We start from the raw sequence: 16,329 nt of genomic DNA, 5'->3' as shown, positions 1-16,329 counted from the left end.
AAAGCTGAGAACACAGTGAGGACCCCAGCAGAAAGCTGTCACAAAGGGCTTGGAGCTACCTGCTGTCCTAAAAGTGGCAGTCCTACCCTGACACTTCCCATGTTGGAGCAAAACATGAGCAAACCTGATAGAAGGCCAATATTTTTTCATGACTAGTTTTTCTTCCAGGACAGAGCCTGGCATTAGATGGCTGAGAAAGGAGCAGAGAGCAGATGCAAAGCTGGAACGGGAGCTGGGGACGGCTCTTTAGGCAGCTAGGTCTGACTGAGCCGTCCTGCAAAGCTCCTCTCTCAGGGAAGATCCCATGAGAGAGCTTAAATCTTAAATCTCGTTCCTCCTGTGTATGCTATGTAACCTGGATAGCAAAAATGGACGGTTGGAGGAGAAGACAGACTGCTCACAGCTAGGACACCAGCAGGCAGAGGGAAGACCCCATGCCTGAGAAGCTGCAAACTGTAGAAATGTTTTATATGACTTTAGAAGGAAAGTATGAAATAGGAACGAAAGCTTCATGGGAGTGAGGCAGGAGGAGGCCGTGCATCTTTTGAAGCTCCTGTCTGAAGAGATGTGAAGGAAGCAGCGCTCCTGGCCCGCGTGCAGCCACCGAGGCGTCTCGTGGATTGAAGCCTTCAGGGAAACGTGTGGGTGGGGCCGACGCACTCCACAGCGCGCGCCGTTTCCGTAGTGTAGTGGTTATCACGTTCGCCTAACACGCGAAAGGTCCCTGGTTCGAAACCAGGCGGAAACATCCTTTTCCCCTCCACTCCAACGCCGCCTGCTTTCAGCCCACAACCTCCTACCTGCGTGCAAGCGCGGACACACCAACTCACTCACAGCAGCCCTGCGCAAAACGACCACCAAGCGCCCAAATTACAACCTGCACACCACACCAGCACTGCGCACTTGCAGCCCACAACGCCAACCATTTTCTGGCCTGCATCAGCTGAGGGGTGGCCAGCAGGGAGTGGAAGGCGATCCTGCCCCTCTGCTCTGTTCTTATGAAGCCACATCCGTTGTACTGCATCCAAGCTTGGGGCCTTGGGCAAAAGAAGAGTGTGGAACTGTAGGAGCCGGTCCAGAGGAGAGCCATGAAAAATATCAGAAGGCTGGAGCACGTCTCCTATGAAGTCAGGCATAGCAGCTGGGCTTGTTCAGCTTCGAGAAGAAAAGGCTTCAGGGAGACATCATTGTGGCCTTCTGCAACTTAAAGGGAGATTAAAAGCAGGAGGGGAAACAAAGTTTTTACATGATGATCTATCAAGGAAGGCAAGGGAGAATGGCTTTGAACTAAAAGAGGGAAAGCTTAGATTAGATGTTCAGAAGGAATTGATTACTCAGAGGGCAGCGAGGTGCTGGCACAGCCCAGAGAAGCTGTGGTGCCCCATCCCTGGAGGCACTCAAGGCCAGGTTGGATGGGGCCCTGGGCAGCCTGAGCTGGTGAGGGGCAGCCCTGCCCAGGGCAGCAGTTGGGTGGGCTTTGAGCTCCCTGCCAGCCCAAACCGTTCCGTGATTCTATGATTCCATGAAATGCGTACTCCTTCTTTCATTTATAGTTATTAATCTAAATTACTATCATAACCTGCAAAGAAATTACTGCTGCCTGCCACTCCCTGGGAGCATGCCATTATATATCTTTTCTGAATCGCAAGGAATTTGAAATTATTTTGAGCTGTCAGTCAGCTCCTTCCTTAACCTGCTACTGGTGGGAAATTCCAGGGTGGTTGCACCAAGAAACTTTCCAAGTAAAAGAGTAGAGACTATCTAGAAGAAGCCATGGAAATTCCTATGGTATGAACATTACCAAAATGCCAAGCATGCAGTGGAATACTATTCCATGCAGCTGAGACATTGTAGTGTAATGGGAAGAGGAACTGACCTTCTGTGGTTTTTCTGAGGCTGCCTTCCTATGTTCAAGTGGATCAATTTTCAGATTTTCACACTTCATTATTATTATTTTCTCCAAATCAAGTCACATAAAGATGATGTCAACACCACTCTATACTCAGGATATATTCAACCTGCATATTTCTTTTATACTTTTTTTTTTTTTTTTCCCCTTGTGGAAATATAATTTCAGCTACAAGAGCTGGAGAGAGAGGGGCCCAACACTCCCTCTTCTTGTCCCCAACTGCTATAGCACATACTGCGTAGACGTGTTGGCTGCTTTTTAACAGGACAGTCATTTGTCGAAGAAAAACCTGTGCAGTTTGACAGCTTCAACCTTGGGTAGGAGGTATGAATCATTGCCTGAAAGCTGGGAGACACTAGGTTCATGTGAATTGCATGGGGTGAAGTGAGGACAGCAACAGGTTTCTAGACAGAACTGCAGCAATGTCAGAAAGTAAAACTGGAGAAGCTGGGTTGGAAAAGATTGGAGTCAGGGAAAGGAAGATGCCAAAAATACCTAGTTTTCTAACTTTTAAGGCATTTCAGTTCAGCTGCATATACACGTAGTCAAAGAAATTTATCTAATAGATAAGATAATTACCTACCATGGCCACGGAGATGTTAAGTGATGCAAAATATGAGAAGAAAGTGACCTGGAATATACACATCAAAGAACTGCACTCTACTGCTTGCTATAGAACACCTACATTAAAGAGCTCTATTTTTTAAGTTACACAGCATCACAAAAAATGTCGGGAGAAAAGAGAACAGAGAAAAAGGAAAGGGAACAGAAAAGGAACTTTCTTTTCAGAACAGAAAACATCTTTATACATAACCAATACACAACGACCCGACTTCCTTGGTTCTGGCAAATAAATGTCCTTGCTGAAGTTATCCACCAAGGTTAATGAAACATTATGAAAGGTAGTCAAGGAGAAAAAAAAATTGTATCCATTCAAGTGTATATGAATTTCACAGTATTTTTGTGCCTGTCACTTCTAATTATACTCCTCAATGCTTATTTATTTCATCTAAGACAATGACGAGCTCAGATTGCTTTTTTTCTCTAGCTCTGTTAGCTGAGTTCATCAATAAGAAGTGTTTTCTAGATAAAATTTCTATATCCTAACCCAGAGACTCATGTATCATTTTCTATTCTGACAGTAAATGAATTACTAGATTGGATAGGTCTTTCTAATACAGGTACAAATAAGGGAAATTAAAAGGAAGTATCAAAATTTATCTTGTACTGTAATGAGGGGTTTCCTCTTTCACTGCTTTAAATTTTCTGTTTGTCTAGGTCCATTCTGTACAGTGGATCAAATGCTAAGCTTGGGCAAACTGACAAAGCTATAGATTTCTATCAGTGGTTTTGCATTAATCAAGGTCCACGGTATTTTAAAACACCACACATCTTCGTGACAATTAGTTTGGGAAAGTACGAAATTGGAAATACTGGAGCAGTACTAACCTCTGAATAACACCACTACTGATGTGAATTTATGACTCCATAAGGGCCCATCACAACAATAAAATTACTGATTGCTGATGTGTTAATTGAAGATTGGATTACCAACAGCTTCAGCTGCTTCATGATGGCTCCATTTTAAATAATGTATTAGTTGCCCTTGGCTTCTACAGAGGGAAATATGTTATGTTGGTAGAAGTAAATATTCAGAAAACTTACATTTAGGCATTCTAAAAACTTTTGCCTGAAATATTCATGTCAGGCAACTGTGCCATATATTCTTACAATTTACATCTCTGCTTGAATGTTTTACGTACTAGGGTCAGGCACACAAAATTCATTATTTTAGGACTGAAAAACACTAGCTTCATGACTGTTGTACCAACGTAAGGCAGGAGATATCTGTATTTAGTTGTATTTTGTTTACCTACTTTTTCTTCTGTTACATCTGGACAGATGAAGCTTCATTTATTTTAAATTATTAATGAATCGTTTTTATAAACTTGTGCTTAGGGAGGGACTTTTTGTTCACTGGAATGCCAATCAGTTCCTTAATGCTACCAGTTCAAAACCTACTTTTGACAAGAGAAGCTTTTTCAAAGGAAAGGTGTGCAGAAATGGAGTCAGATTATCAGAGCTTACACTTACTATGTATTCACTGAACAACAGTAAATAATAATGTCCTTATCCTATCAGAGTTTCTAAATGGACATTGGTTAAAATGAGAGGATCTATTCCGCATTAATCCCCAACCTGAATAAGGCAGAGCCCTAAAATGACTATGTTTCTGATATGCCAAGCAAATACCCTATATACTTTTTGTTCTCCATGGGTCTTTTACTTCTTCTGATCTTTTACTTCAATTCTCTCTACAAAGGTTTTACTTACATGCTGATGAGAAAAAGGAGTGTTTTTAGTGTCTTAAGAAAGCCGTGGGTTGTAATTGTGATTTCATGGGCCTCTCAGAAATGCTGAATCTTTAAAAATGATATTCTTCTTTTACATCCTTTAATCAGTTTAATACTGCCTATAAATGCTTTCAGACAAAAAATGTCATGATCCTTACTTATAGAAATTTAACTCTCATCGCTTGCCGCAGAAGCTTTCATTTTATTACTGATATGTGTATTATTTTGTAACAAAAATACTGTACAGCATTGCAAACGTGAGCCCCAGTGAAGCAAGGTACTCAGCTGGACAGACTATCTCAAATCACAAAGCACTGTATCTATGCTCTCCTGCTACATGGAGTGTGGCAGCACTCTGCAGGTCACATTCCTCAAATGTTTACATTGCTTAGTTGGAGGCTTTTTCTGGGACATGCTCTTGGAAAAACATGGGGGAAATGCCAAAAATTCATAACCCTTACCATGCCCTGCATAGTTCAGGCAAACCACATCACTGCTGTGTTCCAGTGCTCCAGCACAGATTCCTCAAAGCCATTTACAGTGACTGTTCTGAGGCAAAGGAAGCTAGCTGGAATGAATCAGTTGGACAAAACTGAATCAAGGTACCTGCAACAAAACTAAAAATAGGAGAGAAAGCATGGTTGTCTCAACAAGAGATGGATAAGGTGAGGACATGAAGTACTTCAGAGGAACTTGACTCCTTGAATGAAATCAAGGAGAGAAGAAGAAGAACAGAGAGAAGCAGGAGAAAGAAAGGAAGGGGGAGAAGAAAAAAACCTCTCCAGAGAAGGCGATGATGATTAAACATTCTACACTTTCATATAACTTAAAGGCTAACCTCCACTTTCATGGATAACCAAACAGTGACCTCATTCAGGGCTACAGAACCAACCCTGCCATACCCTTCTTTTTCTGCAAACATCCCACATCCTGGGGAGTCACATCTGAGCACGGTCATCAGGGATATTCTCCCACTCCACAGGAAAATCAGCCTGGTTGTCTCCAACTGGTTGTTGATCACTGTCCATAAGTACATTGCCTGAACGTCCCTAGTTTAGTCGATAGCTTAATAGCTGCTAGACCTTCACAGTTTGGTAGCAGGGTGAAATTCCCAAGAGTTTCATGTAGCTGATCAAAAGGCTAGGAACTACTACATCTAGCAAACAGAGATATGATCTTTCAGATCCAGTGTCCTCTGGGTTGGGCTAAAGGACTGGAGAGAGGGGTGTTTGTTCCTTAGACCAATCTGCTGATGCCATAACCTCGGAGGGTCTTTAGGTGCACCTAACTGAATAGGCTGACTCTCAAAGGTGTCAGTTATTATTTACTCAAGTGAATATCAGCCCATTTTAAGAAAACTTTTTTAAATAGAGATCTAGCCCAGTATCTATCCAATCTTTAAAGGCAAATTTGTCTTAATTTCTGATAAATATATATTTTAACTTTAATTGGAAACTTCTTCCGAAAATAAATGATTTGCTAACCCCTTTTACATTCATTAGGAAAAAAAAAAATCAAAGATGAATTGAAGGTTTTTGTTCTGGAAATTCTCCAGCTATCACTAACAAAATTGGTATTTTACCTTATGTAAGGAAATGCCTTTTACTTCATTTTTTACCTTGTAAACACAAGTAGAACATATTCTCATTTGAATTAACCTTTCAGTACAGAAAAGTTCAAACTCAGGGAATTGGTGAATTCCTCAGACGACTTAGTAGCCGTATAAAATATGACCTTTCCATTAGTTTTTCTAGATCTCTGACTTGGCAAATAGCAAAATAATCCTTATTGAAATTGTTTAGTAGTGGAATTAAAACAGCATTGACAAGGCTGGAAAGCTCATGCATTGACTTATTTATATTTTTACACATTTACAAAATTCAGGACTTGTTTTTAAAGTGATAGACAGATAGACATACAGCAGATACCAATGTGGCAGTGTTGAAGTATAAATTACCAAACTAATATTCACTTGAAATGTATGGTTCAAATAAAATGACCTGAATTTACAAATTCAGGAGTTATTGGATTCAGCAAAGAAGCTATTAATGAAAAAATGACTTCTTGTCATTGTAGCTCAACAGACTAAGTCATTTCAGATTCCAAACTACGCTCAGCTGTTCATGGCCATCTCCTCTAAAGATGTCTTTACCAGCAGGTTACAAAGTGAAGGTTTAAACTGAGCAAGTTTGTTATGCATCTTTTTTTTTTCAATTCAATTTAAATAAAAAGTTGAAACTTTTGTCAGTGTTTCCAGTCATCTGCTTATTATGACAGCTTTGACAAAATCACCCAGAAGCAGATATCTCTTGCATTTCCCCTTGCACCAACAGAGAAGAGGGCATCCATCTCAGACCATACAGCACAATCCCAATGAACCTTCACATTCATTTCAAGATCCTATTTGAAATATATGATGCCATCATAATTGTTTCAGTGAAGCAGTGCTGAGAAATCCTGTTGTTGTGTGTCACTCTTGTTGTTGATGAGTTTTGTCTGAGAAAGACTGAATAAGTTTTCATTCAACCTAAGAAGAGCCAAGCATTAAGCAACCAGGAATGAAAGTGACTGTAGGGAGCTCAGGAAATATGTTCAAAGTCTTGGAGACAGAAGGTAGCCCAAATAGTATGGTAATATGTTGAAACTCTTCACTGTCCCCTACAAGGACGATATGTTATATACAGAATTTCATTTGTAGATGGAGCTTGGCAGAATGCTTCCTCCTACCAAGCTAGCATGTGAAAAAAACTGTATTAACATGTTGTAGAGGACTTCCTTTGGAAATAATTCCAGAACAGATTTTTGAATTCTGCAACAAGGCATTCTTAGCATAATTGACCCTGGCTGAACAATCTAAGTTGGCAAGTTCTTTCCTTCATATGTAGGATGGATCTTAGAGCTGAAATACATGAAACAAAAGCAGAAGACAGAAGAGGTGAAATAACAAGTGTGCCAGCATGTAAGAAACATCTATTTTGAATGGTAATCTATGCCTTCCAGAAATCCTACATCTATTTCAAGAAGACCTCTCACAGGTAGAATTTCTTTGGCCGCAGAATATTTGTTAGACCTAATGCTCAGTGTTCCAGGCCTTGTAGGGTTTATTAAGAAAGATTGGGCTGTGAAACAAGGAAGATAGATTATAGAAGTTACCTTGAAAAACAGAAGTAGTCTCTGCTACTCTTTGCACTGTTGCATCATATTCTACACTGCTTAATGCCAGCTTGCACAACTAGCAATAGGATTAAAGTAAGCTACAATAAAACAGAAAGACTAGTGCATCCACTGAATGTGTGGAAAATGGAAAGCTCAAGTGTCCACATCTAGACAAGTCTGTAAATTAGAAAATAAAGTAGGTCTGTGTATTTTGGTAGGTATTTTGAAAGACTGTTAAAAAAAATAAACCAGAAGCATATAATAGAATAAGGGTCACAGCGTACATTCTTTATTGTTGTGATCAACTGGGTATTAGTTGAGGAGTATCCCAGATGCCACAGTTTAGGTGTAATCATCTAGTACAAAGAGAAGATTCTCAGATTTCAATAGAAATAAGCTATTTCTGAATTTATTCTAAGGCCTAATCAGAACAACCTGGGTTTGTAGGCTGTGCCCATCGGTGACACCATTTTACGTTCTCTGGATAGGTTAGGTTAGGGTATGGACTAAAACACATTAGTCTGCTCCTGTTAAGTCTAACAGTTAATACCAGCAGAATAGTCTCAGAGGTGAAGAAACAGCAAATGTGACACAGACCTATAGAGAAAAGTATGGTAAAATTCATGGAGGCTCCAGTAAGGCTACGCTGGATAGGATTTCCACAAATCCACCAGAACCAATCTTCAGCAAATTCATTTCCATGGCACTCCTTTCTCCCCTTATTTTAGTCATACTCTTTGTGGCAAGAATAGTTTTCTTTTTCTTATCTGCCCCTTCAGGCCTGGATGCAGATAGTCTTCCTCTCCCATACGTATGGACATATGAAAACTGGATGGGAAAAATTTCAGGATGAAGTCCAGTTGCCTTCCCTTCCTTGACCTGGAAATGATGAAGACCCCTTTGCTATTGCACACACACACCTCTCACTGCTGTATATGAGAAATGAAGCTCATAGACAAAGGGATTATAGAAGGTATAAAAGCTTCTAGGCTATATGTAATTTCAGGTAAGGTTTGCCCTCACCAGTTTGAAACTATTTAGACTCCAGTCAAAAGGAAATGCTCAGTTAGCTTTAATTGTGTAAGAAGAAAATGCCAAACTTTGTGTTAGCACTCCAATAACAGAATAGCTGTAGAATATGTACAATGAAAATCCTATTGAAACTTTATGTAATAATCTTTGTAAGATTATCTTAAAGACAAATAGTTTTCATTGTACAATATTAATTATCAGTAACAATGAAGAATGGGTTAAATTCAACTGAATAGCTAAATATAAAAAAAGGCTAAATTATTTTTCCTTAAATGAGGCAAGCTTACCTGGTATCAGAAAGAAAGAAAAAAAGAAGAGTGATAGAGGAGCCTCCTCCATCTCATAATTTATCTAGACAAGTGTGACATTCTAGCTTTTTCCTTAGCAATACCGAAGAAATTAAGTACCTGTAGGTATATATCTCAGATGTACTCACCTTTGTATCTCTGGGGACCTGGTGAGACAAAGGGGTTAAATCATGTTTACCCAGAATGTATACTTGGTCTTCTTTAGCTCCCTGGAACTTGTTAGCACTTTGAGGACCAATTCACTAAGAATGAATAATGCCATGAATGACATCAGCTTCCGCCAACATGCAAAAGGTTACTATGGTAATGGAGAAAGTTTTTCACAGTACAAAACAAGTACCATACTTGATATATTAGCCAGCCAAAGAAAGCAGTCACATATAAGGTACAGCATCTTTCTAATGAATAGCCATTTATGCAGCATGCATGTTAGCAATTCTGCTGAGTTCCTCTGAACATCAAACTGTTGGCAGTTACATTGAAAAACTTGGCAGATTTACAAAAGTGTTAACATTTTGTTTTCAGCAGCTTGTTTTTTCTCCTGGAGCCCATATCTTCAGCATATTCACAGAGTCTTCAGCCAATGCCAACTAGGACGGTCTCCGATGAGAGCTTAAATGTACTGTATATGCACACTGAGAAGGCAGGATGTACAAACCATGCAAGTGGCTCAAAATAGACTCTTTTTTGGATTTCTTTTTTTTTTTTTTTTTTTTTTTTTTTTTTTTTTTTTTTTTTTTTTTGTGGCAGAAGAACAGATGGCTTCTTTGTTAGGTGGCCCTTTCTTTATTATTTGCTGAGCACCTTGTCCATAAGAGCTTAAATCCACAAAACTGTGCAGCATGTTTAAAACAATGCAAAGCCCAGAAAATCTCAAAACCTTCAAATCACGTCAGTGCACTGCACACAAACATACACATATGCATATATAAATGGATATGAAGAAATATCCAACATAGTTATATATACACACACTTACTGGATTAAAACCAACACAAAGCAAGCCACAATAGTATTTCTTATGGCAAAAGCAAATAAATCATTCAAAAGAGAAGCAAGATATTATTTCCTTCTACTTACACTTGTCAGAAGAAAAACAGTGACTTTTTGTTTTAGATATGATCCCATCAAGTCCTTTCGAATTGGCAAAACAATTATTGCAGGGGATGATGAGAGAATGGGAGAAATGGAGAATCTGCAAGCAGCTACAGACCACTGATTCTCAGAGCCTGCTGACAGATAGCTCTGGGTTTGGCTTCTCTGGAGCTTTTTGTATACCTTGTGCCAAGGGACTTGGATAACAACTGAGCAGAACTTCTTCACAGCACTTCTCTGCTCCTTCACTGCATTTCTCTTGCCAAGTGCGAAGGAACAAATGAAAAGCAAAGGAATATATTTAGAGTGAATGAACTTTCATGAAATACAACATTCCCACATTCCAGAAATAAGGGGTAACTGATCCTGGACTGTGTTTTCTGTGTCACCCATGTAGTACATTTTGGCTGGAGATGCTGCCAAATATACATATGTAATATTCTGCCAAAATTAAATTAAATTTCACTGCCCAAGTCTTTCTTGGTACGATCGTCCCATCATTCAGCCTGCCATCATTTTGATAGGCCCGAGAGACTGTTCCAACTCCACACTTGCATTTCTCATCAACCTTTCAAGAAGGATTTCAAAACTGATTTTAAACATAAAACACCACGGCTTTGATGATTTTTTTTGGGGGGGGGAGGGGAAGGCGAGGGAGGGTATAAATTATTTTCTTCCTAATTTCAGAAACAGGAGAACATTTTTTTGTTCTGAAATCTGAAACCTGTCAGCTCTGGATTTTCTGCTACACAATCTTCTAATGCATTTTCTATACTGGATATCCGGGCTGCCTTTTTTTTTTTTTGAGAATATTTTTTGTAGTGTTCTTACAACGTAATTTCTCCTCTGTTGTCTCATTTGTTACAGTGTTAGTTGCTATGTTGATAGTGATGGGGTTTTTTGCTTCAAATGTTGGCAATAGGGTAAACAGGAGGAGGAAAAAAAAAAACACAAAAAATTTCCTTTTTGTTTGAAATCCTGTTCCTGTTTTGTTTTTTTTTTTGTTGTTGTTGTTGGTTTTTTTTTCAGTTTTGTTTTATCCTTTCTAAGATATTTAATGCTTAACTGACATTCTGTAAATGCAAAGATGCAGCACTTCCAAGAACAGACATCCAATCTACAACACAAACTGTCAACCACAAGAATTTTTAAAAATATCATATAGTTTATTCCTTTGTTTCTTCACAACATCACAGCTTCTTTGGTGTGTTTCTACCTTCAATCCACCCACTGGGCTTGCATGAATTTCTTAGAGCTGTTGCACTCTCATGGAAATACCCCAACAATAAAAAGAAAGCATTTAACTTGTAGGCTAGATGAGCTCCATGCGGGGTTTTACCTTCCTCTACACAAAAGATCGAAGTGTAAATAAGTATCTGGAAATGGAGGGCATGGCAGCACAGCATACTCATCAACCTGAGAGAGGAAGTCAGACTCACAGAGTGGCTGACGTTAGGAGAGATCGCTGGGTCCATCTGATCTAAGCCCTGTTCCAACAGAGATACGAAGGGCAAGGCGCTGGGTCTGTAGAGTCAGTAGGCTAGCAGTCCATTTTCCATGTTCTTTATCACATGTTGAAGGCCAAGGCTAGCTATATTTAAGCACTCCAGTAAAAATCAGAGATAATTTGGAAAGCACTGTTCTACCCAGCTTAAACAACTTGTTTGCATTTTGACTGTTACTGTTATTTTTGGCCAGTCATCCTGTGTCTCAGGTAGGAGAAGGCCAAGTTTCTTCTTTGTAGAAAACTGTTGAATGCCTCTGTGTTAACACCATCTCCAAGTCAGCTGCACCTTTCCCTGAAGAAAACTGTGCCCTTTAAGGTACTGCCACCACATAACATTGCTGAGGGGATCTGATCGGCCTGTTAAGCTTGTTAGATGATGAACTGAGCACAACCTTTGAGCTACAAATTCTTCACACAGGTTTCAGCATCAGTGGGATCCCTGTTGAGCTGCAAATTGCATTTTATGGGCAGACACAACAGAATCAAGATTCTAAATTTAATGCTTTGCTTCCAGCAAATGCTTTCAGTAGGTTAAGCACAAAGAGCTAGGGAGTTATGAATACAGCATCTGGCACTGAAAATACTTACCACCAATCACAATATTGTGAAATATAAGTTATCTTATCATGTCTCTGTTATTCAGATAAATGTTCACAATAATTTTAGCTTCACCCAGTCACTACTGGATTTCTCTATTTTATTTAGACCAAAAGAAACAAGACAATAATTCCAGCTTAAGAAACATTACAGTGATGAACTCAAGGAATCCCTCACACTCCATCATCCTTCCCTGCCATGTTGGTTACTGTTGATACCATTTGCAATAGCTGTTTTTCTGGTTTACATTTCAATGCAGTTTTTCCTACCCTAACCCTAAACCTCTTTTTTTTTTTTTTTTTTTCTTTTTCAGTCTAATCTGAGTTAGGACTGCTGCTAAAATGAAGGTGTTTCCAATTTTCCAGGTTACATTAGAACTTTTATAACAATGAGTCTTACAAAGATAGCTGTATTGAAAAAATAAATTAAAATACTGTCTGATGTAGAAAGTTGTGTATGCAGAAGAATGTGAGTGCACTACCAAGAGCTGCTTTAACATCTTACAGCATTTAATAAGACAAGTTCAAAACAGCATGACTCCATCTCTACAGTAGCAGAATTCAAATGAATGAGCAGAGGAAGTAATAGTACCAAATACTGCATCATTTCAACTTGTTCTCTCATCAGCTTTGCCAACATGAATTATTTATGTTGGCTGAGCAAGTAGAATCAGTCTCATTCACGGCTAAGCACAGGTGACAAAATGTAACAGTCATAATGATGATGATCTCTCTTTGCCCTCAGCTATTTTTCTACACTTTTCAATTTCAGACACATATTTTTGAGTTTGCTCCTGCTTCATTTCCATAGCATAAAACATTAGAAAAGGTGGCCTAATAGATTTTTTGGGTGCTGGAAATCCTGGGACAGTTGAATTCAGCCAGCTGAGGGCACGACAATTTTCACAGCCCTCAGCTCTCTCATAGCTAATAAACAGGCCTTTAATGACTGTAAAACTCGGTGTTATGTAGCTTGGACACTGCTCTAAGCTAGCTAGGGAACTTAATTCTAGGCCTAGAATTTCAGAATGACACGAAGTTGTCTGTTGGCTTGGAGCTCCATCCGTTACCATTCACCTGCAAGCATGTGATTTACATCTGCTGCCCTGCTGCTTATGGCCACGCCATTGCATTTAAGACCTCAATGTCACAAAGAAATTCACACACTGCTACATCTACTCTTGTAATTTTGTTTCTGCATCTCATTCCTTCTACTCACAGTCTCATCTTTCCAATCTAACCTGACAAATGCAACTGCACATTTGAGCCACTCACACAAACACATACAGAGCTCAGATATGACTGTCTCACTTTTGAACCCACTTTCCTAGTTAAAACACTTCACAAATGAAATGACATTAGATGAACAAGATGTCATGTAGGTGAACGTCTATAGAGGAGAGACAAGACACTGACTGACATCTCACAGTATTTCAGATAGTTTGTGCCTCCAGCAGGAGAGAAATCACATATTAGAGGACATCAGAGAGGAAAGAAATATGAATGGGGGAATAAGTCCCTCAATGTGACCAGTTGTCACAAAATCATGACACCAGACCTTGTCTTCTAAGAAATGCACAGTACCATGGTTAATGTAGCATTCCCTTTCATATGATGATCGAGCTTCTTCACAGCATGGTTCACAAGATTTCACAATCTAACACCAGAACTTAATCAACCACATAACAAATTTCTGCCAAACCTATGCTGGTTAGGGTTGCCTACGTTCACATCAGGACATCTGCGTGTTCCCATCTGGAAGACTTTGTTACACATTTGTGCCCAATTCAGAAAACCTCTGCAATGAGAATGGACTAAAATCAAGGATGAGTTTTTAAAACAGTGTTAAGCACTCATCAGGGGTACTTGAAGGAGTATGCCATATACCACAGGGAAAGGAAGTAAAAGGATGAGGCCAAACTGAATATCTCCAAGGGGGGGGGGGAGGGGGAGGGAGGCAGAAGTCATAGAATGAAGCATTTTTTGAGGGTGATGGTCAGCAGCTGGTCCAACATTCAGGGAAACCTGGGATACAGCTTGCGAGAACCTTAAAATGATAGCTGAACATTTTTTGTCTGAAAACATACTACCAAGCACTGCTACTGTGTGTATAGCCACTGCTATGTCTATATAAAAAGGGATATATTTGTCCTGGTAGAAATTAAGGTCTGATTAGACCCTCTGGGGCTACCGCATTCCAAACAATTAATCAGATCCACAGTACCCAAATTGGTGAGGAAGGCTACAGGCAGTAAAAATGGGAGGTTTTTGGCCTGCAAGCAAGCAGGGGTCAACATGAACTCAGGAGACCTGTCAGCAGGCCACCCATTAACAAGGATTTCACCATTAATTATTTCCTCTCAATACAAGACTGATGCAAGCAATAAAGAGCAGCTAACAGGGTTTAATGAGTTTATTACATAAATGTAGATAAAGTATTTGTGCTGTATTTGCATGTATTTAGAATAATTTTAAAAGTTAAGACGAAAGCATCAGATTTAGAAAAGATAAGGGTAGACAGAAAAAACTAATTTAAACATACAAGGATGTGACAGAATTAGCAGAGATTTAAGACTCCAACATTCCATATTAACACGTCTTCATTGTATTAACAGTGCTAAAATGAATAGCTGTGCTATTTGCAGTGTTTAACTAAAAAGAATGATCATGTTAGCTCAGTCCCTGTGAATAATGTATGAGGCTGAATTCAACTTATTCACCTCATCTTGTATTCAGACTAAAAACCTACAAAATAAAGGGCTATATTTAGCATTAAGTAACAATTTCTTGTTTTAACTTCCATAGCATTGCTTCTGTGCAGTTAGAGATTGGTTGGAAAATTGCATATAGAGTGGTTTTCCATTTGTTAGAATTTTCAGCCATGATCTCCTCGTCAGACAGAGGCCAGTCTGGGATTTTTTCTATTTTTCCCATTTAAATCTTTTAGACTCTCAATGCATTTTTAATAGGCCATAGAAGAATCAATTAAATCTTGTTATTTGGATGCATTACAGGGTTATGCTCTTGTGGGTATCTAGCCAGTGTTAATTAACCAAGGAAGAAAGCATTTTGCACTTTAAAATTGTGTAAAATGCTATGTTCACAAATTAAGGATTTCACACAGCTGAAAATGAAAAGACATTAATGATAGTAGCACACTGGTGAGTTATGACTTCCAGCTGAAGAAAATTATGTGGAAAAGAAGACTTCATTATCAGCTCTATTTAAATCAACCTATTTTCATCATTTTATTCTCTAAAAGAAAATTATACTTCATAATCACTTTGAACACCTTAACGAACCAGGACAGTAATGACCTTGAAGGAATAAAATCACTCCCTCTCCCGTAGCATGTAGATAGTAGGTTCCTGAGGAAAATACCATGAGGCTCTGAGGAATCTTCCTAGTTCTGTTATTGTCTGCAAAATTAACTACTGCCTCTGCCCAGAACAGGCTTACAAAGCAACTATCCAAGAGGAAAGAATCAGAATCATTTGAGTTGGATGGCATCCTTAAAGGCCATCTAGTCCAACTCCCCTACAATGAACACCTTGTAGGGACACGTATAGCTCAATCGGGTGCTCGGATCCTCATCCATCCTGACCTTGAATGTCTCCAGAGACAGGGGCATTCACCACCATTCTGGCCAACCTATGCCAGTGCTTCATCATCCTAATTGTAAAAAAAGTATATCCAATCAAAATCTCCCCTCTTTCAGTCTGGAACAATTTCCCCTTGTCCTATGACAACAGACCCTGCTAAAGAGTGAATGTAGTCAGTAGTGGAATAGGAGACAATAAGATCACTTCATCCCTACGCTCTTCATTATTTTCCCAGTCAGCATTAAAGGGAGACAACAACAGAGTTCTGCAGTCAGACAGCTTGGAGAAGATATGACTGACTGGAATGGCTGATAGTCATCTGTGGCTGCAGTGGTAAAAGTGGATAGTGGTAAAACAACAGAAAGACATCCTCATAGCAACCAGGGACATACAGGGGACAGCCTGTGAGCAACAAGCAGGGCGAATAGAGCTGGAAGATGATGAGAACAGACTAAAGGAGGAAAATAAGTGGTGATGGAGACAGGTGTCAGCCCAGCAGATTCTCAGCAGGATATCCCACCCTCTCTGCTTTCCTACTGCTGGGGAACAGCAACTCCTGACTCAGTTGTCTCTCCTGGAGAGGAATGGGAGGCTTGCACGGTTTTCCAACTTTCTGTTTGCTCATGTAACACTTTATGCAATTAATTACTTGCAGATTACTTTAGACAGGCTCTGTTTTATCAAAAATCATTCAAGGCAATGCTTACAGCAGCAAATAGCTGTTAGCAGTGGAGTTTAGTTCAGAAAACACTCAACAGATCTTGTTTTGC

The 16,329-nt window shown here is 39.4% G+C and overlaps 1 non-coding gene across 1 annotated transcript; it reads left to right on the top strand.

The window, feature by feature from the left end:
- Positions 1-675: 675 nt before the first annotated feature.
- Positions 676-748, top strand: TRNAV-AAC. Its single transcript has one exon. It is a non-coding gene; the product is annotated as a tRNA-Val (tRNA).
- The last annotated feature ends 15,581 nt before the right edge of the window (positions 749-16,329 follow it).

This window comes from Centrocercus urophasianus, unplaced genomic scaffold (assembly GCF_019232065.1).
Source record: "Centrocercus urophasianus isolate 14NV4802_14NV808 unplaced genomic scaffold, USGS_Curo_1.0 seq_12, whole genome shotgun sequence".
NCBI lineage: Eukaryota > Metazoa > Chordata > Aves > Galliformes > Phasianidae > Centrocercus > Centrocercus urophasianus.
The sequence above is the reverse complement of the archived record's forward strand: the minus strand, read 5'-3'. Positions and strand labels throughout refer to the sequence as shown.